This window comes from Pelophylax lessonae (genome assembly GCF_965119305.1).
Source record: "Pelophylax lessonae genome assembly, chromosome: 1".
Taxonomy (NCBI): domain Eukaryota; kingdom Metazoa; phylum Chordata; class Amphibia; order Anura; family Ranidae; genus Pelophylax; species Pelophylax lessonae.
Genome location: NC_138768.1, coordinates 49,447,503 through 49,475,028, shown reverse-complemented (window position 1 = coordinate 49,475,028; position 27,526 = coordinate 49,447,503). Strand labels below are relative to the sequence as shown.

Here is a 27,526-nt window from a genome sequence, read left to right as displayed (position 1 = left end):
CTAAGGTTGGAGAAAGCATACCTCACACAGTTTTCCAATACCGAGATGTCTGTATGAAAAGCCATTTTTTTTTATCATGTATATGTTCATGTTTTCCTCTTTGTCTATTTTTTTGATGTTTTTATAAATCTGTATTAATAAAATGTACTATTTTTACACATTTTTAGTTTTTTTGTTTGTTTTTGCACCATTTAAAGTCAGAATTTTCCTATTCATGTTCATGTTTACACAAGGGGTGTGGTGCTAAATGACCCCCGGACACCCCAATTTTTCATTTATACAATTTTAATTTGTTGGAATAAATTTATATATTTGACTATATGTCCTCGGTGTATTGTCTGCCTTTAAAGTCCCAATTCCCAGAGGGGGTCTTAAACTTTTTTGATTTGTATCTGGGATGTTGGCAAACAGACACCTGACTAGTGGAAATCATTGTCTTTATTTAAAATTATGAGGGACTATCAGCAGATGAAATGTATGTAATGTGTTTTCTACCAAGAGACAATATACACCAGCTATCAAAATCACCTACACTATGAATGTATTTGGTTCCTCATTCTGAGACCTTGCATTGTAATAAAAGCTACCTCCAACACCAATGCCATGGATTGTTGGGGAAGATTTACTAAAGCTTGTGCAGCTGTGCACAGTAACCAATCGGCTTCTAGGTTTTATTGTCAAAAGCCTAATTGAACAAGCTGAAGTTACTATGGTAGCACCAGGTTTAGTACTTTTCCCCAACTGTATCTCATTAAGGCTCCAGTGGGTGTTTCCCCTAAACATAGTTTGTGACTCCATCCCTTCTCCAAGGCCATAAGAAAATGATCACTCTAGGAGCTAGATTTGCCAATATACAGGCACATTTCATAAAATTAGAATATAATGTAAAAGTTAATTTCAGTAATTCAATTCAAAAAATGAAACTCATATTTTATATAGATGCCTTACACACAGTGATATATTTCAAGCATTTCTTTCTTTTAAAATTACATAATTTACATAAGACCAAAAAAAAAAAAAAAAAGGATTTTTAATACAGATATGTTGACTTAGTAAAAAGTATGTCCATGTACAGTATAGTATGCACTCAGTACTTGGTCGGGGCTCCTTTTGCATGAATAACTGCATCAATGGAGGCGATCAGCCTGTGGCACTGCTGAGGGGTTATGGAAGCCCAAGTTGCTTTGATAGCGGCCTTCAGCTCGTCTGCATTGCTGGGTCTGGTGTCTCATCTTCCACTTGACAATCCTCCACAGATTCATAGGGTTTGGGTAAGGCGAGTTTGCTGGCCAATCACGCACAGTGATACCATGATCATGTGACCAGGTATTGGTACTTTTAGCAGTGTGGGCAGGTGCCAAGTCCTGCTGGAAAATGAAATCAGCATCTCCATAAAGCTGGTCAGAAAAGGGAAGCATGACGTGCTCTAGAATTTCCTGGTAGGAAGCTGCGCTGACTTTGGACTTGATAAAACACAGTTGACCAATACCAGTACATGACATGGCTCCCCAAATCATCACTGGCTGTGGAAACTTCACACTGGACCTTATGCAAATAGGATTTTGTGCCCCTCCACTCTTCCTCCAGACTTTGGGATCTTAATTTCCAAATGAAATGCAACATTTTCCACAGCCCATGGCCACTGTGTGCAGGATCACATGTGGGGAGGACCCCTATTCAAATAAGGGACTGTATGCCAATGTTGATAACTGGCACCATACTGGCCAGTAATTCAGCCATCCCTAATAGGCGACTGATACCTGGGTTGTTGACCTCTGCCTCTCCCTCTTCCTTTTCTGCCTCCTTGTCCTCTACCTCTAGATGGAAAACCCCTATTAACTCTAGGGCGAGGGTGGGGTGTCCCTGAAGCGGGCTCGGATTCAAAATTCGGTTCAGACTTAGAGGTTTGAGGGTGGCTGAGTGTAATTGGATCCGAATCAGGCACCTGTGAGCCTGTATTTTCTGGTGGTTGTTGCCGCTTACTGTATGCCAAGTTCTCACTAAAGTCACCCAAATCCCTGAGGATTTTTTTCTTTTTCTTATCCTGAGCTTTTTTGTCCCATATGGCAAGCTTCAATTTTAACTTGTCAGACAGCCTAACAAACTCCTTATCTTTTTCAATGAGTTTCTTTATAGACTCAATCTGGGTCTCTAGGGTCTTCGTCTTTCTCTGCTTGCGGAGCAGTAGAAAAGATAAAAGGTCCAAACCTTTGCTATTAAAGAAATCCCCCCATTCTTTGATTTGGCATCCATCAAACCATCAATTGGTGGGATATCCTAACAGACAAATATTGTTCAAAGGACACAATGTCCCACCAAGTTTTAATTTTCTTTTCAAAAATATGCCCCAATTTCTTAAAAGCATATGTGAGATCACTTGGTTCTTTCGTCAAGACAGTACGTGAGAATACATCATCAAGCTTGATTTCTCTAATCTCTACATACTGAAAAATATCCATATTAACCTGATCAGCTGCTGAATAAACAAACAGTTGGTAAAGAGTACAAATCAAGTGAAAATATTCAGCGGTAAATCAATCAAACCTTGGTACTAAAGCTGCTGAAGACTGGAAGGCCAAACCTAAAACCTCAAGCAGTAAAAATAACAGAAAATAGTGCAGCGCTCAATTAAACAAAACTAAATAACAAATCATAAATTATAATCACGAATAATAAATATCATAAAAGTCCATAAAAATCCAACGACATAGCAGATCAATCGTCAAGGGAGACATCCATCAGTGAAGAAAGATGAGTATCATGCAATATTGCTCCAAGTGTGTCAGCCCATCCACCAAGGAACCCACTGCCTCTCACCTACACTATTCGACCACTAGGGGTCATCAGGCCAGACAATAATACCAATGGATATAAACCTCTGTAGACAGTCTCTGCTCGGTATAGGACAATGGATCCGGTGCCATAAAATAAGAGAAGATCTAATGCTCTCTGTTTAACATGTTTTATTAAAAAATGCAAGATAAAGCTACTCACATATAAAGCACCGACACAGTGCTAAATGCAATCATGACAGGAGCACAGATCATGCCGGGTGGCCGCGGGTGATGTCAGACTCCTCCCCCATACGCGCTACGTCAGTGGGACCGGTGTGACAATAAGAATACTGTCGCATAGCAACCGGATGCCGGATTGATTTACCAGGAAGGGGAGAGAGAGCTGGCATGCCCCCCTCCTCACAGGGAGACCCGTTCCACATCCTGGGGACACCAGAACTGCTGAAAAAAGCAATCCAGCTTACCAGAAGCTGGAAACGGGCCATAAAGACATGATACAGCCCCAATCAAATATATAAAAAAATATTTTTAAAATATATACACATGTACAATTAGGCGACGTTCACAACTTGGCGTTGCTATTTACAGGCGTTTTATAGGCCTTTTTTTTAGGCCTTTTTATGGGTGTTTTTTCAGGCGTTTTACATGCGTTTTTACAGGCGTTTCTGTGCAGGCGTTTTTAGGTTGACTAGTGACCAATGGAAAAAAATAAAAACGCCTGTAATCTGCCCAAAAAGAAGCTCATGTACTTTTTTGAGCGTTGGGCGTTTTGCTTAAAACGTCAAAACGCTCAGATGTGAACAGGGGCCATTAAAATGAATAGGATTTGTCATGTTGGGCGTTTTTTTGAGCTGATCCTAGAGCAGAAAAACTCCCCAAAAATGCCCCAAAACGCCTAATGTGAACTTAGGCTGGCCATACACTATACAATTTTCTTATTCAATTTCCTTTAGATTTACCTTAAACTATGTAGTACAAGGGCCTGCCTGATTGCATACAAATTGAAAGTTTGTAGGTTTGACTCTATATTACATGGTTTTGGTAAATCTAAAGGAAAGTTGAACAAGAAAATTGTATAGTGTATGGCCAGCCTTTGCCTTAGGTTGTGCTCTCACATGTATATAAATATAGGAGTGTGACATGAACCGCGGCCCCCTATGGCAATCATAATTAATAAACATTAACCACCCTCCATCCGCGCTACAGCCTATATACGGCTGCAGCGCGGACTTGAATTTTCGGGAGGCCGTTTTTAAACGGCCTCTCAGTGACACGCCCCCAGCGCGCTCCCGCGAGCGCGCTGCGGGGAAAATCTGTGTCGGCCGTGTCCCTTGGACACGGCCGATCACAGATCGTGGTGAATGGCCAATCACAGCGGCCATTCACCACGTGATCGGGCCGTCCAATGAGCGATGATCTCATATGTAAACATATGAGATCATCTCTCATCGCCGGCGCTCCTTCCTCACACGGAGCCTGCAGTGTGAGGAAGGAGGGGGAGCCTCACAGCGCCGGGGACACAGGAGAATGTAATCAGGGCACCGATCACCAGTGCCCTGATTACTAAAGGTAAAAATACACACACAGTGCCCCCCCATCAGTGCCCACAGTGCCCGCCATCAGTGCCCCCCATCAATGCCCACAATCAGTGCCCATAGTGCTGCTAGTCAGTGCCCATCAGTGCCTGCTCATCTAGGCACTGATGAGCACTGACTGGCAGCACTATGGGCACTGAGTGTGGGCACTGATGGTGCTGCCCATCAGTGCCGCTCATCAGTGCCACCCGTCAGTGTCCAGTGCCATCCGCCAGTGCCCATCAGTGCCGCCTATCAGTGCCCATCAGTGCCGCCCGTCAGTGCCGCCTCTCAGTGCCACCTCTCAGTGCCCAGCAGTGCCACCTGTCAGTGCCCAGCAGTGCCACCTCTCAGTGCTCATCAGTGCCGCCTATCAGTGCTCATCAGTGCCGCATCTCAGTGCCGCCTATCAGTGCTCATCAGTGCGACATATTAGTACCTCCTCATCAGTGCCCATAAGTGCCACCTCATCAGTGCCCATCAGTGCAGCCTATCAGTGCCCATCAGTGCCGCCTCATCAGCGCACATCAATAAAGGAGAAACATTTATTTTCAAAATTTACTCGCAGAAAATAAGAAAAACTTTTTTTTTTTTTCAAAATTTTCTGTCTTTATTCTTTTTTTTTTGTAAAAAATAAAAATCGCAGAGGTGATTACATACCACCAAAAGAAAGCTCTATTTGTGTGAAAAAAAATGATAAAAATTTCATATGGGTACAGTGTAGCATGACCGCGCAATTGTCAGTCAAAGTGTGAGAGCGCTGAAAGCTGAAAATTGGCCTGGATGGGAAGGGTGTTTAAGTGCACAGAAGGCAAGTGGTTAAATCATAATCAAAAACATATATACATATTACATGATAAAACTAAATGATATTAAATAAATAAAATACAACAGAGGAATAGCAAAAATGAAAGAAAACTACTTAGAAATAAAACAATTCAAATCAAATTCTACATTAGGGCCCCCAGGTGTAAGTACATGCGTCCGGTAGATCCAAAAGGATTCCCTGTGACTGAGTTGGCGTATATAATTGCCACCCCTCCAATGACGCACCACCTTCTCTAAGCCCCAAAATTTCAAACCAGTCGGATTACGCTGGTGACAGTTTTTAAAGTGCCTAGGGACACTGTGATTGGTTTAACCCTGTCTGATCTTATTAATATGCTCCCCTACTCATACATGGAGGACCCTAGATGTTCTCCCAATATATTGTAACCTGCAACCACACTCTAGCATATAAACAACTCCTTGTGTGGTGCAGGTAATCAAATCTATAATACCGTGCACCTCCCGGGTTGCGGTAGCGCTGAATTCCTTTCTTTTTTTATTGTTCCCCCTACAATTTTTGCATGCCGCACATTTGCCACATGCATAAAATCCCTTTAGGAAAGAAAAAAACCCGGCATGATCTGTGCTCCTGTCTTGATTGCATTTAGCACTGTGTCAGTGCTTTATTTGTGAGTAGCATTATCTTGCATTTTATCTTTATTTGTGAGTAGCTTTATCTTGCATTTTTAATAAAACATCTTAAACAGAGAGCATTAGATCTTCTCTTATTTTATGGTCCTATACTGAGCAGAGACTGTCTACAGAGGATTATATTCATCGGTATTATTGTCTGGCCTGATGACTACTAGTGGTCGAATAGTGGAGGTGAGAGGCAGTGGGTTCTTTGGTGGATGGGCTGACACACTTGGAGCAATATTGCACGATACTCATCTTTCTTTACTGATGGCTGTCTCCCTTGACGATTGATCTGCACTGTCGTTGGACTTTTATGATATTTATTATTCGTGATTATACTTTATGATTTGTTATTTAGTTTAGTTTAATTGAGCGCTGCACTATTTTCTGTTATTTTTACTGCTCATCATCTGGCCAATACCATCCAGCAGCAGGAACTGGGAGACTAGGCAGGATCGAGGAAAAAGATGAATGTAGCAATTTTACTTCCTCGCTGCCTATCACAGTTTCGGAGGCCCTGAAATATCAAGATAGCACAACCCCCTCCCCCCACTGACCTTATTTTGGAAACTAGACACTCCAAACTATTTGCTGAGAGGCATGTTAAGTCCATGGAATATTTTATATTTTTCCACACGTTTCAGAAAAATTACAATGTTTTTTTTTTTTTTACACAAAGTTGTCACTTAAATGCTATATTGCTCACACATGCCATGGGTATATGTGACACCTCGAACACACATTCTGCTGCTTCTCCTGAGTATGGGGATACCGCATGTGTGAGACTTTTTGGCAGTCTAGCCTCGTATAGGACCCGAAAACCAATCACCGCCTTCAGGCTTTCTAAGGGCGTAATTTTGATTTCACTCCTCACTACCTATCACAAGTTTTGGAGGCCATAAAATGCCAAAATAGCACAAATTTCCCCCCCCCCCCCCCCCATGACTCCTTTTCGGTAGGTAGACCCCCCAAGGTATTTGCTAAGAGGCATGGTGAGTATTTTGCAGCTCTCATTTGTTTTGGAAAATGAAGAAAGAAAAGAAAAATGTAATTATTTTTTTCCTTTTTCAATTTTCAAAACTTTGTGACAAAAAAGCAAGATCTGCAAAATACTCAAAATGCCTCTCAACAAATAGCTCAGGGTGTCTACTTTCCGAAAAGGGGTCATTTTTGGGGGGGGGGGGGGTTTGTGCTGTCTTGGCATTTCATGGCCTTCCGAAACTGATAGGTAGTGAGGAGTGAAATCAACAATTTACGCTCTTAGAAACCCTGAAGGCAGTGATTGGTTTTCGGGGTCCTGTACACGGCTTGACTGCCAAAAAGTCTCACACATGTGGTATCCCTGTACTCAGGAGAAGCAGTAGAATGTATTTTGGGGTGTCATTCCACATATACCCATGGCATGTGTGAGCAATATATCTTTCAGTGACAACTTCATGTTAAAAAAAATAAGATTTTTGTAAGATATTACCGTAAAATCTTTTTCTCTGATGTCCGTCGACAGATGCAGTCTCATCTCCATGAGCTGAGTGGTTTATGCTCCTCCCATCAGGAGTAGTATAGGCAGTAAAATTTGAATACACACACCCAGAGACCTGTCCCTCAAGGCATAAACCCCCACTGCACTATTCAGCACATCAGTTTAGTTTAAAAGCAGTGAAGACAAAAGAACCATCAGATGAACTCTTATGTTTCTCCAAAATGTGCCACTGCGTTTTGTTTAAGTGGCTGCCTACTGCCCAGGAGCTTGCCTCTGTGTTTGCCAAGGAGGTCATCCGTTTACACGGGTTGCCTAAGGAGATTGTCTCAGACCGTGGGAGCCAGTTTGTCTCCAAGTTCTGGTGTGCCTTTTGCTCCAAGTTGGGTATTTGGCTCTCCTTCTCCTTGGCCCTACCATCCTTAGTCCAATGGTGCCGCTGAGCATTCCGACCAAGCTTTGTAGCAATTTCTCCACTGCTATATCTCTGACTATCATGACAATTTGGTTGATCTACTACCCTGGGATGAGTTTGCCATGAACTCTGCCATCAATTCATCTTCTGGAATGTCTCTGTTCATGGCCAATTATGGGTTCCAACCTGCCGTGTTGCCCGGGTAATTCTCGGCACAGGACATCCCGGCTGTGGAGGATCATCTTCGTGCTCTCCGTTCCTCTTGGGTGCAGATTCAAGAGTCTTTACGGGTCTGTACAGTGTCAGAAGCTCCAGGCTGACCGGAGACGTTTATCTGCTCCTTCGTACCAGGTCGGGGAGAGGGTGTGGTTGTCGACCCGTAATCTCAACCTCAGGGTGCCTACTCCAAAACTGGCACCTCAATTTGTTGGGCCTTTTTGCATCCTCCGTAAGGTGAACCCGGTGGCCTGTGCCCTGGATCTGCACCATGGCGTGCGTATCTCCAATGTCTTTCACGTGTCACTTTTGAAGCCACTTGTTTGCAATCGCTATATTTCTTCACGTCCCTGTCCTCATCCCATTCCTGTGGGCAATCATGAGGAGTATGAGGTTAGCAGCATCTTGGATTCTCGTCTGTTCCGAGGTCAGGTTCAATACCTGGTGCAGTGGAAGGGTTATTAAAACACAAAAAGAGGGGTGAGTGGCTGTGCCTAGGGACAGGTAAGATGTAAACCTAGCAGGACTGGGGCCAGGTACAATATTACGTGATAGGCAAAAGGTGTACACAGTGCAAGAAGGTATGAATAGCACTAGTGGTTCAAAAATAAATAAATAAATAAAATATTATAGCTAAAAATACATCAAAAAACATGTGACAAATTTCTTAATAAGTACTATATCTCAAATTCATCAAAAAAAGTGACAAGTGATAAACAGAGACGTGTGCTAATGAATGAACAAGTATATCAAAATACAAAGGACTGTAATATATACTATAAAATCATCAAAGTGCTGTTGTGCAAAGGTGAATAAATATATAAATCAATAAATAAACAAATTAAATCAAATCCACAATAAAATGAAAAAGTCCATAAAAATAACAATCCCAAGGCTATCTTGGAAGTGATTGGTGACTGTGAGTGAAGTCATGCTTCCCTGTCTCCCAGGACCGCAATCACCAAAAGGAAAAACCCCAACAGGGGTATCGAGCTTCAATCAGTAGTTAAAGTATGACTGATGTAGATATGCCCGATAATATTAACCACAGCCATATGGACCGCGGGTGCCGCTTAGTTTAGGAATCCCCAGGTGGATAAGGATGAGAGAATCTCATAGTGTAAGTCCATATTACATTTGTTTTATTTGAGATTTATAAAAGATACTCACAAACAACAGAAATTGAAACAGCCTGCTCCTGATGACGTCACATCGACGAAACGCATAGAGCATCATTATGTCAATTCCAGTCCGTGGAACGCATATGCGTTCCAGATACACTGTTTCGATCACCGCTTTCAATTTCTGTTGTTTGTGAGTATCTTTTTTAAATCTCTAATAAAACAAATGTAATACAGACTTATTCTATGAGATTCTCTCATCCTTATCCACCTGGGGATTCCTAAACGAACCGGCCATGGTTAATATTATCGGGCATAACTACATCAGCCATACTTTGACTAGGGATTGAAGCTCGATACCCCTGTAGGTGTTTTTCCTTTTGGTTAGTGCGGTCCCGAGAGAGAGGGGAGCACGAGTTCACTCACAGTCACCATTCACTTCCAAGATTGCATTAGGATAGTTATTTTTATGGACTTTTTCATTTTATTGTGGATTTGATTTAATTTGTTTATTTATTGATTTATATACTGTATTTATTCACCTTTGCACAACAGCACTTTGATGATTTTCTAGTATCTATTATAGTCCTTTCTATTTTGATATAATTGTTCACTCATTAGCACACATCACTGTTTATCACTTGTCACTTTTTTTTTTTAATTTGAGGTTTAGCACTTATTAAGAAATTTGTCACATGTTTTTTGATGTATTTTTAGCTATAATATTTAATTTATTTTTGAACCACTAGTGGTATTCATACCTTCTTGCACTGTGTACACCTTTTGCCTTTCACGTAATATTTTACCTGGCCCCAGTCCTGCTAGGTTTACATCTTACCTGTCCCTAGGCAGCGCCACCCACCCCTCTTTTAGGGTTTTCATATATTTGAGGTAGGCTTCAGCCTGTGACATACCATAGCGTGGAATTCTTTTCTATAATACTGGAATAAATATATATGCAATAGTGTAGCGCAGTCCGGTATCGATATAAATAGGCAAGCTTATATAAAACTTATAAAACCAAAATCATCGTTGTTAAAAAGCCATGTATGGATAAAACGAAAGTTCATAAAGGTGAAGGTATAAACGGTAAGAAAACACACAGTCCACTAGTGATCCGGTGAATAAAATATTATGTGTGACTTCAGTGCTCATAAATCCCGTCACCCGGCATTCTCTGCCTCTCACCTCAAGAACTTGACCCTACAGGGTCTAAAAGCATGAATCAATCTCCACGATGATCAGCAAAAACGATTTCAATAGAGCCAGGTCAGAACCTCCTGCATACCGATATCTCAGAACCGCAAAGGATACACCTTCCCAAAATGCTCCAAAACATATGGATAGAAGAGGAAACAATCTAGTGCTCTCTGTTGCAGTAATAGCATTTTATTGCTCAAAGACAATTTTGCACTTACATTGTATCCCGATTAGACAGGCATAAAACAAGCAGAGTATGCAGCGTGCTGAGAGGTGTCTGGCTTCCGTGTTGTTGGATGGCCGTAGGACCGTGTGACCAATCCCCCGTACGCGTTACGTCAGGTGGGCGTAGACTTCTTCAGCGGGGATGCTGATAGGTCAGCGGTCCGGCTCTTTATACTATTACATGGGCGGTGCCTACCGCGTCATGTCCGGCGTTTCACCATCGCCATGGAGACTATACGTCTCTCTGGACAGGAAGCGGAAAGGCGGCCCCGATCATGATGTTTACTTGGCAAAGACACAGATGCGTGTATTGCCATGGAGACAGACACACATCTCCGATCATGATACGATGATAAAATAAGCTATTGTGACAGGAAGTCAGGTAAATCTGGGAATGTAGTCACAGGAAGGAGATACATTTCCACCTGATTTAGAAAGTTCATTGATACTATAGGGTGTTGGCTGAAGAGAGAGCCAGCAGGAAGTTGAAAACCATTCAGCTGTTCAGAATGAGGAGATCAAGGCCTCTATAATTTGTCCAGAGAAAATATATTGAGTGCTGCCTCCTGTCGCCGTGTGGGCTGGGAGAGGAAGGCAGACAAACGGCTGCCTCCTGACGCCATGTGGGTAGAGGACAGTCCTGTGTGCCCCCTGAAAGCTGTGAGCATGGGGAAGACCTCCTGAAGCGGTGTGCGCTCAGGAGGGTAAAAACGAGTGAAGACGTCTCAAAGGTGAGAAGACGAAGTGTTTCTGTGTGAAAGAAAACAAAGGGACATGTTCAATGGACAATGTTTGTGCTGTGTGAAAAGCAAACAAATGGACATTTGAGTGTCTGCTGTAGGATCAGCAGTGTCGGCCCAACAGTAGGTTGGGAAGACTTCTTAGGTAGGTTCCAGCTGTGAGAAGGTAGACGCCCACAGCGGCCAGGATTTATTTTGTTTTATTTTATTTTGATGTTTTGCTGCATGCACTTGTTTGAAGAAATTGACCTAATAAACCAAACTATTGTTTTCAACCACTCCTCGGCTATCTCCCTGTGTGCCGACCCCCCCAAAGGGGTCACCCATACGCCTACCACCGAGCTAATCCCTTACATATGGTGGAGGTATGCAGTGGGCATAAGCAGAGATCCCTGCAAGGAAGTGCAAATGTTTGATGAACTTTATCTGGTGCATGAGATTGCACAATCTATGTGTGCAGGAGAGAAGATCCTGACAGAAAAAAAAAAAGTGTTTTAAAGAGACAGCGGTCTCAAAATTATTTGATGAACTTTGTTGTGTCTGGTGCAAGTGACTGCACAAACTGTGTGTGCAGGAAAAGAGAGCTTGCAAGAGAGAGAAAAACTACATGTGTTAAAGAGACAGTGGTCTGAAATTTTTTTGCTGGACTGTGAAAAATTTGTTTGTGGAGTTATTGAAGATGGGGCGTTCAAAACGCCTGAAGAATGCAAAGATAGATGAAATGAGAGACCGGATTCTATGGATGGAGGGGATGTTACCGTCTGAACCAGCCCCATCCATGCCTAAAGAGAGTCTACTAAAGAGGAAGGGTTTTGTCCCTAGCAACACTGATGAAACTGCTATGGAGACGCAGTGTGCTCAGATGAAAAGTAAACCCAAAATGGGGGAGATGCTGAAACAACGGAGCTTTGCAGCTCAACAAAAGGATCACCAAGAGAGCATGGCAGGCTGGAAACAGAGACGCCAGCAGCCAATGGAGGCCATCGGTTTGGAAGAAACCGAGTATGTGTGCAGGGCTGAGTTGGATGCCTTGCAACGGAAAATGGAAGAAAAGGAACAAGCCTTGGAATTGCTTAAAATGGAGCATAGAAACTTGCAGGAAACGAATGAACTACTCAAGTCTCATGTGTCACAGTGGGAAGAATCCACTGCTCTTCTTTTGGTCGAGTTGCAAAAACGCAGAGAGACTATAATGGAGAAAGATACCATCCTCATGGAAAAGGAAAGTGAAATTCAGACTTTGCAGAAGCAAAGCATGTGTGAAATGTTGGAGTTGCGTAATCAGCTGGAAAAAAGTCTTCAGTGTTTGGAAGTTACAAAAATAGACCTGCAGGAGTCGCAGGAACAGAATGTCGCTCTGAAAACGACATTGTCTCTCAGCGACAACGAGAAAAGTGAAAGAGAGGCTAAATTACTGAGTACTGTGTATGAGCTCACCACTTTGAGCAATGTGGTAGATGAATTACGTGCAGACTGTGAAAGTTGGAAAGGTGAAGCCCAACGTTTCCAGCAGCAGTTAAAGGAGAAAGAAGCCTGTGTGGCAGAATTACAGTCTCATTCCCAGAAACTAGCCAATGAGGTGAAGGCTCTTATGCAGGGAAAAGGAGATTGTGAACATAAGAGGGAAAAAGTAGAGGCACAGCTTCTGGAATCGCAAGTCAAGGTGTCAGAAGGTGACCGATTGTGTGCTAAGCTGTCAGAGAAGGCAAACCGACTGCAGGTTGAGTTGGACAATGTTACAAATCAGCTTTCTCAAGCAGACAGCAAATCTAGAGAAATTGCGGAAGATTTTTCTATCTTGGAATCGCAGCTGCAAGACACGCAGGAACTCTTACAGGAAGAGAGGTGTCAAAGGCTGAGTTTTAGCACAAAGCTCAAACAAATGGAAGATGAGAAAAATGGCTTCCTGGAACAATTAAAAGAGGAGGCGGAAGCAAAGAGAGAGGCGTCTTAAGAATGTTGAAGACATTAAGACTAGCCCAATTGAGTTGCCTATGGATCACGGTCCTCCATGGTGGATTGGACAGACGGTTATGAGGGACAAGCTGTCTGACATTTATGAGAAAGCTGTCAATGAAGATGACAGAAACGAGAAGGAGCAAAATGATGCCAAAAATGCAGTTGAAGAATGTGTATATGAGATGAGAGACAAACTGTGTGGCATTTATGAGAAATCCGTCAATGAAGATGACAAAACAGTTTCATCCGGAAGCTTGAAGATAATAGGAGGCTTATCAGTGAGTCAGCAGTGCCTGACACATGCGTGCCTGGAAATATGTGTCCCAACCCTAGGGTTGAAACAAGAGGGGGGGGTATGTGACAGGAAGTCAGGTAAATCTGGGAATGTAGTCACAGGAAGGAGATACATTTCCACCTGATTTAGAAAGTTCATTGATACTATAGGGTGTTGGCTGAAGAGAGAGCCAGCAGGAAGTTGAAAACCATTCAGCTGTTCAGAATGAGGAGATCAAGGCCTCTATAATTTGTCCAGAGAAAATATATTGAGTGCTGCCTCCTGTCGCCGTGTGGGCTGGGAGAGGAAGGCAGACAAACGGCTGCCTCCTGACGCCATGTGGGTAGAGGACAGTCCTGTGTGCCCCCTGAAAGCTGTGAGCATGGGGAAGACCTCCTGAAGCGGTGTGCGCTCAGGAGGGTAAAAACGAGTGAAGACGTCTCAAAGGTGAGAAGACGAAGTGTTTCTGTGTGAAAGAAAACAAAGGGACATGTTCAATGGACAATGTTTGTGCTGTGTGAAAAGCAAACAAATGGACATTTGAGTGTCTGCTGTAGGATCAGCAGTGTCGGCCCAACAGTAGGTTGGGAAGACTTCTTAGGTAGGTTCCAGCTGTGAGAAGGTAGACGCCCACAGCGGCCAGGATTTATTTTGTTTTATTTTATTTTGATGTTTTGCTGCATGCACTTGTTTGAAGAAATTGACCTAATAAACCAAACTATTGTTTTCAACCACTCCTCGGCTATCTCCCTGTGTGCCGACCCCCCCAAAGGGGTCACCCATACGCCTACCACCGAGCTAATCCCTTACACTATATTACATATATTTAAAGGAACAAGTTTACAAACATTGCCTTATATAATATGTTAGCTATTTAAAATAACAATCAATCACTAATTTAAAATTATGGTCAATCGGACCTATCAGCCATACTGACAGCCAGGCACCAGATGACAGCACACTACATATTCGAAGGGCACACAATATTAAATGCAATACATTATATAAAAACATATGCACGCGTATTAAAAATACATAAGAATATACAATCAAGATATTAAAACCTAAATAATTCTACTAAAAAGTATAAAAAGACATGACATATAAATCTAAAAATAAATGACCATATAAACTCATCTGTCTGAAATAAAACAATTAAGGTCGAAATCAACATTGCAGTGCTTGCTATTCTGAAAGAAGACAGGATCTTGGGTCCTGTCCTGTCAGAACAGCCCAAATTTATTTACAGAAAAGCCCCCTCTTTAAGAGACAAAGTAGCCCCAGGAGTAATTAACCCACCTCGGGTAAAAAATAACGGTATTTTTCCGTTCCTGGCAGGTTTTTATGCGTGTGGGAAGTGCGCAACTTGTAAAAGCTGTAGGAAAAACATCAAAAAACGTAAAAGTTTCGTATCCACGGTCACACAAAAAAGTTATAATATAAAGAATTTAATTACATGTGCTACGCAAGGCGTAGTTTACATGTTAGAGTGTGACTGTGGGCTACAGTACATAGGCCGCACATCAAGAGCCTTACATGTAAGAGTTGGAGAACACGTAAACAATATACGTAAAGGACTTACTACCCACAGTGTACCTAGACATTTTAAACAATACCACAACAAGAATCCAAGCACTTTAAAATTCTGGGGGATCGAAAAAGTCAGCTACCATTGGAGGGGTGGTAATTTTATTAGACAACTCAGTCGTCGCGAATCCTTTTGGATCTACGAGGCCAAGGTTTTAACCCCTTTGGGCTTGAATGTTGATTTCGACCTTAATTGTTTTATTTCAGACAGATGAGTTTATATGGTCATTTATTTTTAGATTTATATGTCATGTCTTTTTATACTTTTTAGTAGAATTATTTAGGTTTTAATATCTTGATTGTATATTCTTATGTATTTTTAATACGCGTGCATATGTTTTTATATAATGTATTGCATTTAATATTGTGTGCCCTTCGAATATGTAGTGTGCTGTCATCTGGTGCCTGGCTGTCAGTATGGCTGATAGGTCCGATTGACCATAATTTTAAATTAGTGATTGATTGTTATTTTAAATAGCTAACATATTATATAAGGCAATGTTTGTAAACTTGTTCCTTTAAATATATGTAATATAGCTTATTTTATCATTGTATCATGATCGGAGATGTGTGTCTGTCTCCATGGCAATACACGCATCTGTGTCTTTGCCAAGTAAACATCATGATCGGGGCCGCCTTTCCGCTTCCTGTCCAGAGAGACGTATAGTCTCCATGGCGATGGTGAAACGCCGGACATGACGCGGTAGGCACCGCCCATGTAATAGTATAAAGAGCCGGACCGCTGACCTATCAGCATCCCCACTGAAGAAGTCTACGCCCACCTGACGTAACGCGTACGGGGGATTGGTCACACGGTCCTACGGCCATCCAACAACACGGAAGCCAGACACCTCTCAGCACGCTGCATACTCTGCTTGTTTTATGCCTGTCTAATCGGGATACAATGTAAGTGCAAAATTGTCTTTGAGCAATAAAATGCTATTACTGCAACAGAGAGCACTAGATTGTTTCCTCTTCTATCCATATGTTTTGGAGCATTTTGGGAAGGTGTATCCTTTGCGGTTCTGAGATATCGGTATGCAGGAGGTTCTGACCTGGCTCTATTGAAATCGTTTTTGCTGATCATCGTGGAGATTGATTCATGCTTTTAGACCCTGTAGGGTCAAGTTCTTGAGGTGAGAGGCAGAGAATGCCGGGTGACGGGATTTATGAGCACTGAAGTCACACATAATATTTTATTCACCGGATCACTAGTGGACTGTGTGTTTTCTTACCGTTTATACCTTCACCTTTATGAACTTTCGTTTTATCCATACATGGCTTTTTAACAACGATGATTTTGTTTTATAAGTTTTATATAAGCTTGCCTAGTTATATCGATACCGGACTGCGCTACACTATTGCATATTTATTCATTGAAGGTGTGGGATTACACTTGAGTGTTAGCTGCTGGTCTGAGTTTACATTTATTCAGCGCTGAATCTTATAAAATTTTATTTTTTTATAATACTGGAAGGGTTATGGTCCTGAGGAGCGCTACTTGGTTCCCTCATTGTTGTTCATGCTCCCGCTGTTCTCCGTGCTTTTCATGCTCGATTTCCTCAGAGACCGTTTTTTGCTCCGCGGAGGAGGGGCCGTTTAGGGGAGGGTACTGTCAAGGTCTTACTTTTCCCACGGGTTGACAGCCATCTTGGACATGTGCAGACTGCTGCCTCCTATAGACTCTGATTGCATCATCACTTCCTGCTGCCTGGGCGTCGCACATCGATCATGTCACACCCCTGACTATATCTATCACCTGCAGGGTTGCCCTTGTGTTTGTGCTCCAAGGTGCATTTCTGCTAGCAGTTTTTTGTTCTCTGTGTTCCTCTGTGCATGACCTGGCTTGGCTGACTACTCTCCTGGCTCTCGACCTGGCATTGGCTGACGGCTCTCCTGGCTCTCAACCCGGCATCGGCTGACGACTCCCCTGGCTCTCAACCCGGCAGCGGCCGACGACCCGGCTTCGGCAGACTACGCACTTCTGGATCCGACCCTGGCTTGGAGTACTACCCGCTCCTGGACTTGACCCTGGCTTGTTCCTGCTCTCATTTCTTCACTGTTGCTTTGCGATTCTTATTATTATTACTGTTGTTCCTCCAATAAACTGCTTCATTTTACCTGCATTCCTGTGTGGTCTGGTTTCCTGGCACCCTGACAGTGGCAAACTTTTTTAATGTTTGGGCAGATTGTATACTTGATATTGTATCTTGTGTATCACAAAAATCAACCAATATTGTATTAAAAACAGTGTCATGTAATGTTTTCCTCTGTACGAGTGGTCAGGGAACATAGCTTAGCATAGTGTCACCTATAGAAGACCCTGTTTTAACAAGCCAAGCAAGTCTAACCTACTGGTACTTGGCTGACCTCTGGCATTATACATAGTGCTATATTCACTGACAAGGAAGTACAGCAGGCTGAACAAAAGAGTTCATGTGGTTCCATGATGTCATGGTCTTACCTTCTTGCTGTTCTCCTTCGTTTGACATGTGCTGGCGGCCATCTTGGTTTCTGGGTTTCTTGTAGCCTCCCACCCTGCGGCTCCTCCTTCCCACTGGGAGGAGCTGGATGCCTAGCTCATATATATAGGAGGTCTGTGGCTTCAGTTCCCTGCTTGGTCCTCCTGTGTTCACATGCTACTAAGACTGCTGCTACTTCTGGTTCCTGTTCCTGGCTTCGTCTGACTACCCTGCTGGTTCCTGATCCTGGCTTTGTCTGACTACCCTGCTGGTTCCTGATCCTGGCTTCGTCTGACTACCCTGCTGGTTCCTGACCCCTGGCTTCGCAAAGACTCTGCATCGGTTTCGCCATCCGTTTGGACTTTTGCTTTATAGCTTGTTTTTCAATAAAGCTTTCTTATTTTCACTTATCTGTTGTTGTACGTCTGGTTCATGGTTCCGTGACATTAGGACCAAGCCATGAATTCTGACGGTACAGGGCCATCCTCGCTACCCACGCTGGTTGCCAGACTTGATCAGCAGGATCACCTGTTGGGTCGGTTCGCCGTGGCGTTGCAAACCCTGCTTGAATGCACGGTACCACAGGCCACGAATTCTGACGGTACAGGGCCATCCTCACTACCCACGCTGGTTGCCAGACTTGATCAGCAGGATCACCTGTTGGGTCAGTTCGCCGTGGCGTTGCAAACCCTGCTTGAACGCACGGTTCATTTCGCTCCCGTTGCCGATGGGTCGGTTGTCGCTCCTGGGTCCGCTCCTACTGCCGCTCCGGTTGTTGCGCCAGAGTCTACCCCGACACCTGTTGTTGCGCCTGCGGTGTTTCGGGGTATGTCCGGTTCTGCCCCCCTTCCAGAGCGCTTTGGGGGAGAGCCAACTCAGTGCCGAGGTTTCCTTAACCAGGTGGGCATTTATTTTGAGTTGCTGCCACATGCCTTTCCTACTGAGAGATCAAAGGGGGGCTTCTTAATCTCGCTGCTCTCGGACAAGGCCTTGGCCTGGGCCAGCCCTTTATGGGAGAACAACAATCCGGTGGTTGCCGAGTTTTCCGGTTTTGTTGCTTCTCTTCGGAAGGTATTCGATGTGCCGGCTCGTGCTGCCTCTGCTGCGAAGCTCCTTATGTCCATCAGACAGGGTTCACGATCCGTAGCTGAATACGCCATTGAGTTTCGTACCCTGGCAGCAGAGGTGGGCTGGAATAATGAGGCTCTGGTCACTGCTTTCTCTCATGGTCTCTCGGATGCCTTGAAGGATGAGGTTGCAGCTAAGGACCTACCAGTGGAGCTCGAGTCTCTTATTTCTTTCCTGATTTTGATTGACACCAGACTCAGGGAGAGACCTTCCTTTAAGGAGAGTCTGCGGAGGCCTCCTAACAGATTGGCGCCTACCTTTGTTGTCCCACCCGTGCCTCCCTCTCCTCCCACGCCTCCTGGGGATGACTTGTCTGGGGGTGAACCCATGCAGCTGGGGTTTGCTCGCCTGTCCAAGGGGGAGAGGGTACTCCGGAGACGCGAGGGCCGATGCATGTACTGTGGTCTCGGTGGGCATTTTCGGTTGGCATGTCCGAACCGTCCAGGGAAACGCTCGCACCTGAGATCCTGTCGGGGGCAGATCTTGGGTGGAGTCTCCTCGTCCCCGGTTTCCCGTGTTGACAAACCACTGATCACTGTTGTCCTTTCCTGGGTCGGGGGCTCGGTGACGACCCAGGCGTTGGTGGACTCTGGTGCTGGTGGTTTGTTCATTGATAGTGTGTTCGCTGCCGCCAATTCCATTCCTCTGCAGGCTCGAGGTTCTCCTCTGGCTCTTGAGGCGATAGACGGCAGACCCCTTCTGCCGCCACATGTGACTCATGAGACCCTTCCAGTGGGGTTAGCCATTGGTGCCGTCCACAGAGAGTCGGTCTGCTTCCAGGTTATTTCGTCTCCACACTACTCGGTGGTCTTGGGGTACCCCTGGCTCCAGAAGCATAATCCGATTTTCGATTGGAGATCGGCCGAGATCCTCTCGTGGTCACCGCAGTGTGGGGCTAGTTGCATCCATGGGCCTGTCAAGTTGCTGTGTACTTCCTCGGACTCTCTGTTGCCCCCTGAATACGAGGAGTACCGGGATGTATTCGATAAGGTGCGCGCGGTTGCCCTACCTCCGCACCGCCCATACGATTGTGCCATCGAGTTACAATCTGGTGCCGTTCCTCCTCGTGGCAAAGTCTATCCACTGTCGGTAGCGGAGAATGAGGCCATGGAGGAGTACGTGAGGGAGGCGCTTTCACGTGGACACATTCGCAAATCCTCGTCCCCGGCAGGGGCTGGATTTTTCTTTGTGAAAAAGAAGGGCGGTGAGTTGAGGCCTTGCATCGATTACAGGGGTCTCAATCGCATCACGATCAAGAACGCTTACCCGATACCCTTGATTTCCGAGCTGTTCGATCGCCTTAAAGGGGCCACGGTCTTTACCAAACTCGACCTGAGGGCGGCATATAACCTCGTAAGGATCAAGGCGGGCGATGAGTGGAAGACCGCGTTTAACACCAGGACCGGTCATTATGAATCCTTGGTTATGCCCTTTGGGCTGTGCAATGCGCCCGCAGTCTTTCAGGAATTCATCAACAATGTTTTCCGTGACCTGTTGCAGCAGTGTGTGGTGGTCTACCTGGATGACATCTTGGTATATTCTGAGTCCATGGAGACCCACATTCTGGATGTCAAACGAGTGTTGCAACGGTTACGAGAGAACAAGCTGTTCGGTAAGCTTGAGAAATGCGAATTTCACCGATCCCAGGTAACCTTCTTAGGTTACATCATTTCCGCTGAGGGGTTCTCCATGGATCCTGAGAAGGTTTCGGCTGTCTTACAGTGGCCCCAGCCCAGTGGTCTTCGCTCCCTGCAGCGCTTTTTGGGCTTCGCCAATTATTATCGGAAGTTCATCAGGGACTTTTCCATGCTAGCCAAGCCTCTCACGGATCTGACCAGGAAGGGCAGTAATTCCCAGGTCTGGCCGCCCGAGGCCATCCGAGCTTTTGAGGCTCTAAAGTCCGCCTTTGTGTCGGCTCCGATTCTGTCGCATCCCAACCCTGGGTTGCCCTTTGTCCTCGAGGTGGACGCGTCTGAGACGGGAGTAGGCGCCCTTCTGTCTCAGCGTAGAACACCAGAGGGTCCTCTGCTTCCTTGTGGGTTTTACTCCCGGAAACTGTCTTCCGCGGAGTGCAACTACCAGATTGGTGACAGGGAGTTATTGGCCATCGTGCAGGCTCTTAAAGAATGGAGGCACTTGCTCGAGGGTTCGGTGGTTCCGGTCCTCATCCTGACGGACCACAAGAATCTGACCTACCTCTCTGAGGCCAAGAGATTGACACCACGTCAGGCCAGATGGGCTCTGTTCTTGTCACGTTTTAATTACGTGGTCTCCTACCTACCCGGTTCCAAGAACATCAGGGCTGATGCCTTATCACGGCAGTACTCCGACCTGTCCAGGGAGGAGTCGATTCCGACTTCGGTCATACCTCCGAATCAGATCCTGGCTGCCATTCGCACCAGCCTGACCTCTCCCCTGGGTGAGCAGATTTTGGCGGCTCAATCTGGTGCTCCCTCTGGGAGACCCAACGGCAGATGTTTTGTGCCTGAGGAGTTGCGCACTCGGTTGTTGCGAACCTACCATAACTCCAAGACCGCGGGGCATCCTGGAAAGAATCAGCTGTCCTGGGCTGTTTCACGTCTGTTCTGGTGGCCTTCCCTACGTTCCGACATCGCCGCATATGTAGCGGCATGCTCCGTTTGTGCCCAGAGTAAGTCCCCTCGGCACCTTCCGTTGGGCCTTCTGCAACCCTTAGCCACCGGGGAGCGCCCATGGTCACACCTGGGGATGGATTTCATTGTGGACCTCCCTGCATCCCGAGGCCATACGGTCATTCTCATGATTGTGGATCGGTTTTCCAAAATGTGTCACTGTGTTCCTCTCAAGAAGTTACCCTCTGCACAGGAGTTGGCCACGATTTTTGCCAGGGAGGTCTTCCGGTTGCACGGTTTGCCCAAGGAGATTGTGTCGGATCGGGGGAGTCAGTTTGTGTCCAGGTTCTGGCGCGCCTTTTGCTCCCAGTTGGGGATTCATCTCTCCTTCTCCTCGGCCTACCACCCTCAGTCCAATGGGGCCGCAGAACGATCCAATCAGGCCTTGGAGCAATTCCTTCGTTGCTATGTCTCCGATCACCAAGACAATTGGGTTGACCTCCTGCCTTGGGCTGAGTTTGCCAGGAACACGGCGGTGAACTCTTCCTCTGGGACGTCTCCCTTCATGGCCAACTATGGGTTCCAACCTGCCGTGTTACCGGAGGTATTCTCTCCCCAGGATATTCCGGCTGTGGAGGATCACCTTTCCGTCCTACGTGCTTCTTGGGTACAGATCCAGAAGTCCCTTGAGGTCTCTGCGCAGTGCCAGAGACTCCAGGCTGATCGCAGACGAGCGCCTGCTCCTTCCTACCAGGCCGGAGACCGTGTATGGTTGTCCACCCGCAACCTCAACCTTCGAGTGCCCACTCCCAAGCTGGCGCCTCGCTTTGTTGGTCCCTTCCGAGTGCTTCGCAGGGTAAACCCGGTAGCCTATGCCCTTGCGCTTCCTCCTGGCATGCGGATCTCCAACGTGTTTCATGTCTCCCTGTTGAAGCCTCTGGTGTGTAATCGTTTCACTTCCTCGGTTCCTCGGCCTCGTCCGGTCCGAGTGGGCAATCGTGAGGAGTATGAGGTGAGCAATATCCTGGACTCACGCCTGGTCCGCGGTCGGGTGCAGTTTTTGGTTCATTGGCGTGGTTATGGTCCAGAGGAGCGTTCCTGGGTTCCCTCCGCAGATGTCCATGCTCCTGCCTTGCTCCGAGCCTTCCACGCACGCTTCCCTCAGAAACCGTTCTTTACTCCGCGGAGGAGGGGCCCTTGAGGGGGAGGTACTGTCATGGTCTTACCTTCTTGCTGTTCTCCTTCGTTTGACATGTGCTGGCGGCCATCTTGGTTTCTGGGTTTCTTGTAGCCTCCCACCCTGCGGCTCCTCCTTCCCACTGGGAGGAGCTGGATGCCTAGCTCATATATATAGGAGGTCTGTGGCTTCAGTTCCCTGCTTGGTCCTCCTGTGTTCACATGCTACTAAGACTGCTGCTACTTCTGGTTCCTGTTCCTGGCTTCGTCTGACTACCCTGCTGGTTCCTGATCCTGGCTTTGTCTGACTACCCTGCTGGTTCCTGATCCTGGCTTCGTCTGACTACCCTGCTGGTTCCTGACCCCTGGCTTCGCAAAGACTCTGCATCGGTTTCGCCATCCGTTTGGACTTTTGCTTTATAGCTTGTTTTTCAATAAAGCTTTCTTATTTTCACTTATCTGTTGTTGTACGTCTGGTTCATGGTTCCGTGACACATGAGTGTAGTTGGCTGCAGTGGATGGCTGGGACTGATGTCTCACAGGAATGCAGTCAGTGGGATGTTCAGATAGGTAGAGACATAGTCAACAAAAAAGCGATAGATCAGTCTAGGGTGGCTGTAGGCAGAATCAAGGTAGACAGACTGGTCAGGGTCAGTTCAGGCTGCAGGCAGAGATGTGTTAGTTATTAGGCAAAGGCAGAACATGCAAAGGATCAGTCCAGGCGGCAGGCAGAAACATGGTCAATAAACTGTCCAGGGTAGTACAGGTGGCAGGCAGAAGCTGCTCTGTACTGGTGTTGTAGTGATCAGGAATACTGTTGCTAGCTGCATTGGTCTGGTGAAACTGTACTGATGTGGCAGGAATCAGGGATACTGTTTCTAGCTGCACTGGCTCTTGTGACACGAGCAATGGTGTGGCTGGTGACCGGGAATATTGTTGCTGGCTGCACTGGTCTAGTGGCAATTAGTAACACTGCTGCTGGCTTACACTGGTCTGCTGGCACTGGCGTGGCTAGTGATCAGGAACACGTTTGCTGGCTTACAGTGATCTGCTGACATTGGCCCTGATGTAAGGCAATCAGGGAGACTGTGGCTGGATGGACTTGTATGGTGACACTGTGCGTACCTGTGTTTGTTTTGGGAGTATGCTACAAAGCATGCTTGGGTATCATACTAATGATCAGGAAGTGGGAGGATCAGCTTTTGATAATAGGATTGTTGTGATAACCTGTGATTGCCTATCACAGTGACCAATAACTGTACAGCTCCTCTCTACTCTTTCTTCTCTTGAATGGAGGAAATATACAGTGTATCTTTTTCTGCTTGCTAGAGGAGATGTAAACAACAAAAAAAAAAAAAAAGTGTGTAAAAAAATAAATAAAATACATGGACGAGGGTTTGATCTAGGTCAGGGCCAAAGGTCATGGGTGTGTACAAAGGTTAGGGTCAGTGTGTTTTAGGGTAGATTAAAAAAAAAAAAAAGCTTTAAACACTAGCCTACTGGGCACTTTCACCCCCTTTGTGCCATGGCCAATTTTCCGCTTCAGTGCTGTCACGATTTGAATGGTCATGCAGCAGTGTACACACATAAAATTTGTTTTTTGAGAAAAATAGAGCTTTATTTGGTGGTATTTAATCACCGCTGGGTTGTTTTTTTTTTTTTTTTTTGCTAATCAAATTAAAAAAGATCAAAAATATTGAAAAAAACCAAAACAAAAATGTTCTTTGTTTCGGTTATATAATTTTGCAAATAAGTCATTTTTCTTCTTCACTGGTGTCTGCTGATGAGGCTGCACTGATGGCCACTGATGAAGAGGGACTGATGAGGCTGCACTGATATAATGCATTGAAAAAGGGTTTGTTGTATGGGCGCTTCCGTGGAATACAGCAGGCTTTAGGTGAGACATTGCACTTCGGCAGCACTGGAGAGGAGAAGCTGCTCTGAAAGTGATAAAGATAAAAAGACAAGGCGCCTCTAAATGCAGTAGGCTCTGAGTATTTACTAGGTTAAAAGTATAAAAGCACTCACTTTTGGTAAATATGACATGGGCATAGCAAAGTCTGAAGTCTTCCTATCCGCTGTGCTGAGTGGTTGCAATGAGGACATCCGGTGATCCGCTTCCTGTAGATGCGTCCTTTCGTCTGTGTCTCAGCCTGGTCAGCATGAGATTTCCTGAAGGCAGGGTGTGGACGCAGCGGCTGGTGTCCAATAGAGCGGGTGGTGGGTGGTTACATGTTTCGGAGCTCAGCTCCTTCGTCAGACCTAAATACTCATAGCCTACTGCACTTAGAGGCACCTTGTCTTTTTATCTTGATATAATGCATTGATGGGGCTGCACAGATTATCAGTGTGACACAATGATAGTGCATATGAAGGGTGAACAAGAAGAATTCTCCACACACCAGTGAATAAAAAGTAGATGGAATTGTATCGCCTTGTATTGCTTCACGTGAATTGAAATTGTAATGTGCATTAGATTCAGACAAACCAAAGCAATGATTTTGAAATTGCAATGTGCATTTGAATCAGCAGATGCACGGGATGGAAGTATCACCTTGGAGTTAAAGGACAAATGGTGTCCAGATTGGTAACAGCTAGAATCTTGGCAAAGTACAGCACAGACAACCCCCCAGAACTGATGATCCTGTTTCCGAGGGGACGTGTGACGGTTTCATGATATAATCAATGTTTTCCCATTTGATTGAGACGGACATCTTTAGGTCACTACTGGAACAATGTGTACCCCTATATTATATGCTGGTGTTGACCTTTCTATAATATGAGGGTCAACACTATCTGGTAAGCAGTTTACGTCATATATTCCCTGCCACAGGAAAGCCGGTTATCGATACCTGGCATTTGTTTACATGGGATCGGCTGTCACTGGACACAAATGATCACATGGGTAAAAGCCAACATCACTGGCTTTTTACCCTGACCGGTGTTGCAGTGTGTCCAAGGGACACAGCTCACCACTGATCGCTGCGTGGCGTGTCCGGGAAGACGTCATATGACGTCCACCCAGAAGGAGGAGCGTCCCACCCAGCCATTAATCTGCTATAGGTCAGGCATTAACTGGTTAGTCATTGCCAGTGTGTTTTAGGCAGGATAAACAAAAAGCAAAATGTGCAGTTGTTTCTAGACCCTACTACTGGTTAAAAAAAAAAAAAAAAAACATACATATATGTGACATCTCTGTGATTGTCGGGAGTAGGAGAATTTGTTTTAGGTTGTTCTTTGGTGGTGGGCTCTAGTAATGGCATATATACAGCTACATTTCAAAAAATTATTTCTCTTTTGTTCACTGACAGACACAGCTGAAGTGTTAAATAAGTGGTCACACCCCTTTAGCACCTCATAGTTTAAAATACATGTAGAAGCTATTGGGATTTAAACCCAGGTATATCTTTTCTCTGATGTAACGCAGGTCAATGATCAGATCTGAACCTAGTCACTCTCCCCCACCATGCGTCTTTATGCCCCATGTTGGCATGGTGTCCACCGTACCTTTTGCAGTGGCAAGGCAGTGTAGGACTGGCCAGAAAAGGGATTACTTTGACGCAGTTGGTCAGCATAAACATGTATTACAATATATATGATCTAAATTTCCCTGTTTTTCATTGCATAGTTTGCTGGAAAGAGTGTAGCAGTGTGCAGAGGGTCCATCCAGAATTTGTAACGTTAATATATGGGCGTCACACCCCTTTAGCACCTGATAGTTTCAATACATGTACAAGCTATTGGGATTTATGCACAGGTATATATTTTCTCTGTTGAACATGAATGGCATGCGGTTCCTGTGCGATTCACATGCGGTTCATAGTGTGAACATATATAGTTTTACTAACACATGCAAAAGTTACAAAACTGTATTCAGGTGTTAAAGTGTAAGTAAAGTTGATGTGTAATCAAATGGCTGACAGGCGCAGGGTATTTATGACAGAAGAGATCCTATTGGTTCTCTTCTGCCTGCCAGCTGTCATGTTCATGGAGCTGTGCATGCGCAGCTCAGCAAACATTTATGGCCCCAATCTGTGCCGTGGTAATGTGACCTCTGTGCGCATGTGCAGGAGTGGCGTCATCGCGGTCTGGCCTATCAAGTGGCTGAAGACACAGGACCTGGAAGGAAGGAAGACCCGGCGAAGATTGAAGCGACAGGGGGCTGCAGGCTTGGTCCTAGGGCTGCGCTGGAGAACACCATATGACAGGAAAGTCTGCCATAATGTACTAATATACTGTGCATACTAGTAAATTATGGCATAACCCACCTGGGAGGGCCTAAAATAAATAAATAAAAAATTATAAAGACTTTACTTCCGCTTTAAGATTTTTTTTTATCTCCACCATGATAGTTAAAAGTTTATATCTAAAAACGATTAAAGAAAAAATTATTATTTGGTACATTTCTACAATACGGTGAAACCCTGGCTGACTGGCCAGAAATCCAGCATGCTCCAACCTGTTTGGGTGACAACACGGAGCCATTTTTGCTATGATATCCCAGACAGCCCTGCCTGCTGGACTACAGCTAACCCTACCTCTCTCCAGGGCGGACGCTACCAGTAGGCAAACTAGGCTGCCCGCTAGGGCGCGGCCATGGCTGCTGGCCTACCTAGGGATAGTAGAGCTGCTGTGCACATCCCCCACCCCTCCCTCTCTCATAACGATACTGCTGGGTAGGGCGAACTGTGCACACTGCCGGGAGAGCGGCGCTGTCATCTGTTCTGTGTGAAAGCAGCACATAAGGGGCTAGTCACCGGAGGTGGTCACCGGCTGAAAACAAAAGCTCTGGTGTCACCCCTTTGACAGCCCGGCCCCACTACCGTCTGTCGGGCGGGATACCCTCTGTGAGTTGTAGCTGCACTTTGGCAGCAGCCCCTCTGTCCTCTCTTCTGGCCTGTAAAGCAGGCAGTATTTATCTTTGCAACCTGTACATAGAGAACTCTTGAGGCTTGCACCCTGTACATAGCGATCCTGACAGTAACTGGATAACACACAGGCCGGCACTAGAAGAAGCAGAGTCGATGCTTCCTGTATAGCGTCAGCTCCTGACACAGGCAGAGTGATACCAAATATATGGGGTGGAGTCAGGGGTGGGGCCAAAGGGGGGGGAGGCAAAATT

The 27,526-nt window shown here is 45.4% G+C and overlaps 1 long non-coding RNA gene across 1 annotated transcript in view; it reads left to right on the top strand.

The window, feature by feature from the left end:
- LOC309553501 overlaps positions 1–27,526 on the top strand; it is a 1,012,307-nt gene that overhangs the window by 180,325 nt on the left and 804,456 nt on the right. The window lies entirely within an intron of this gene.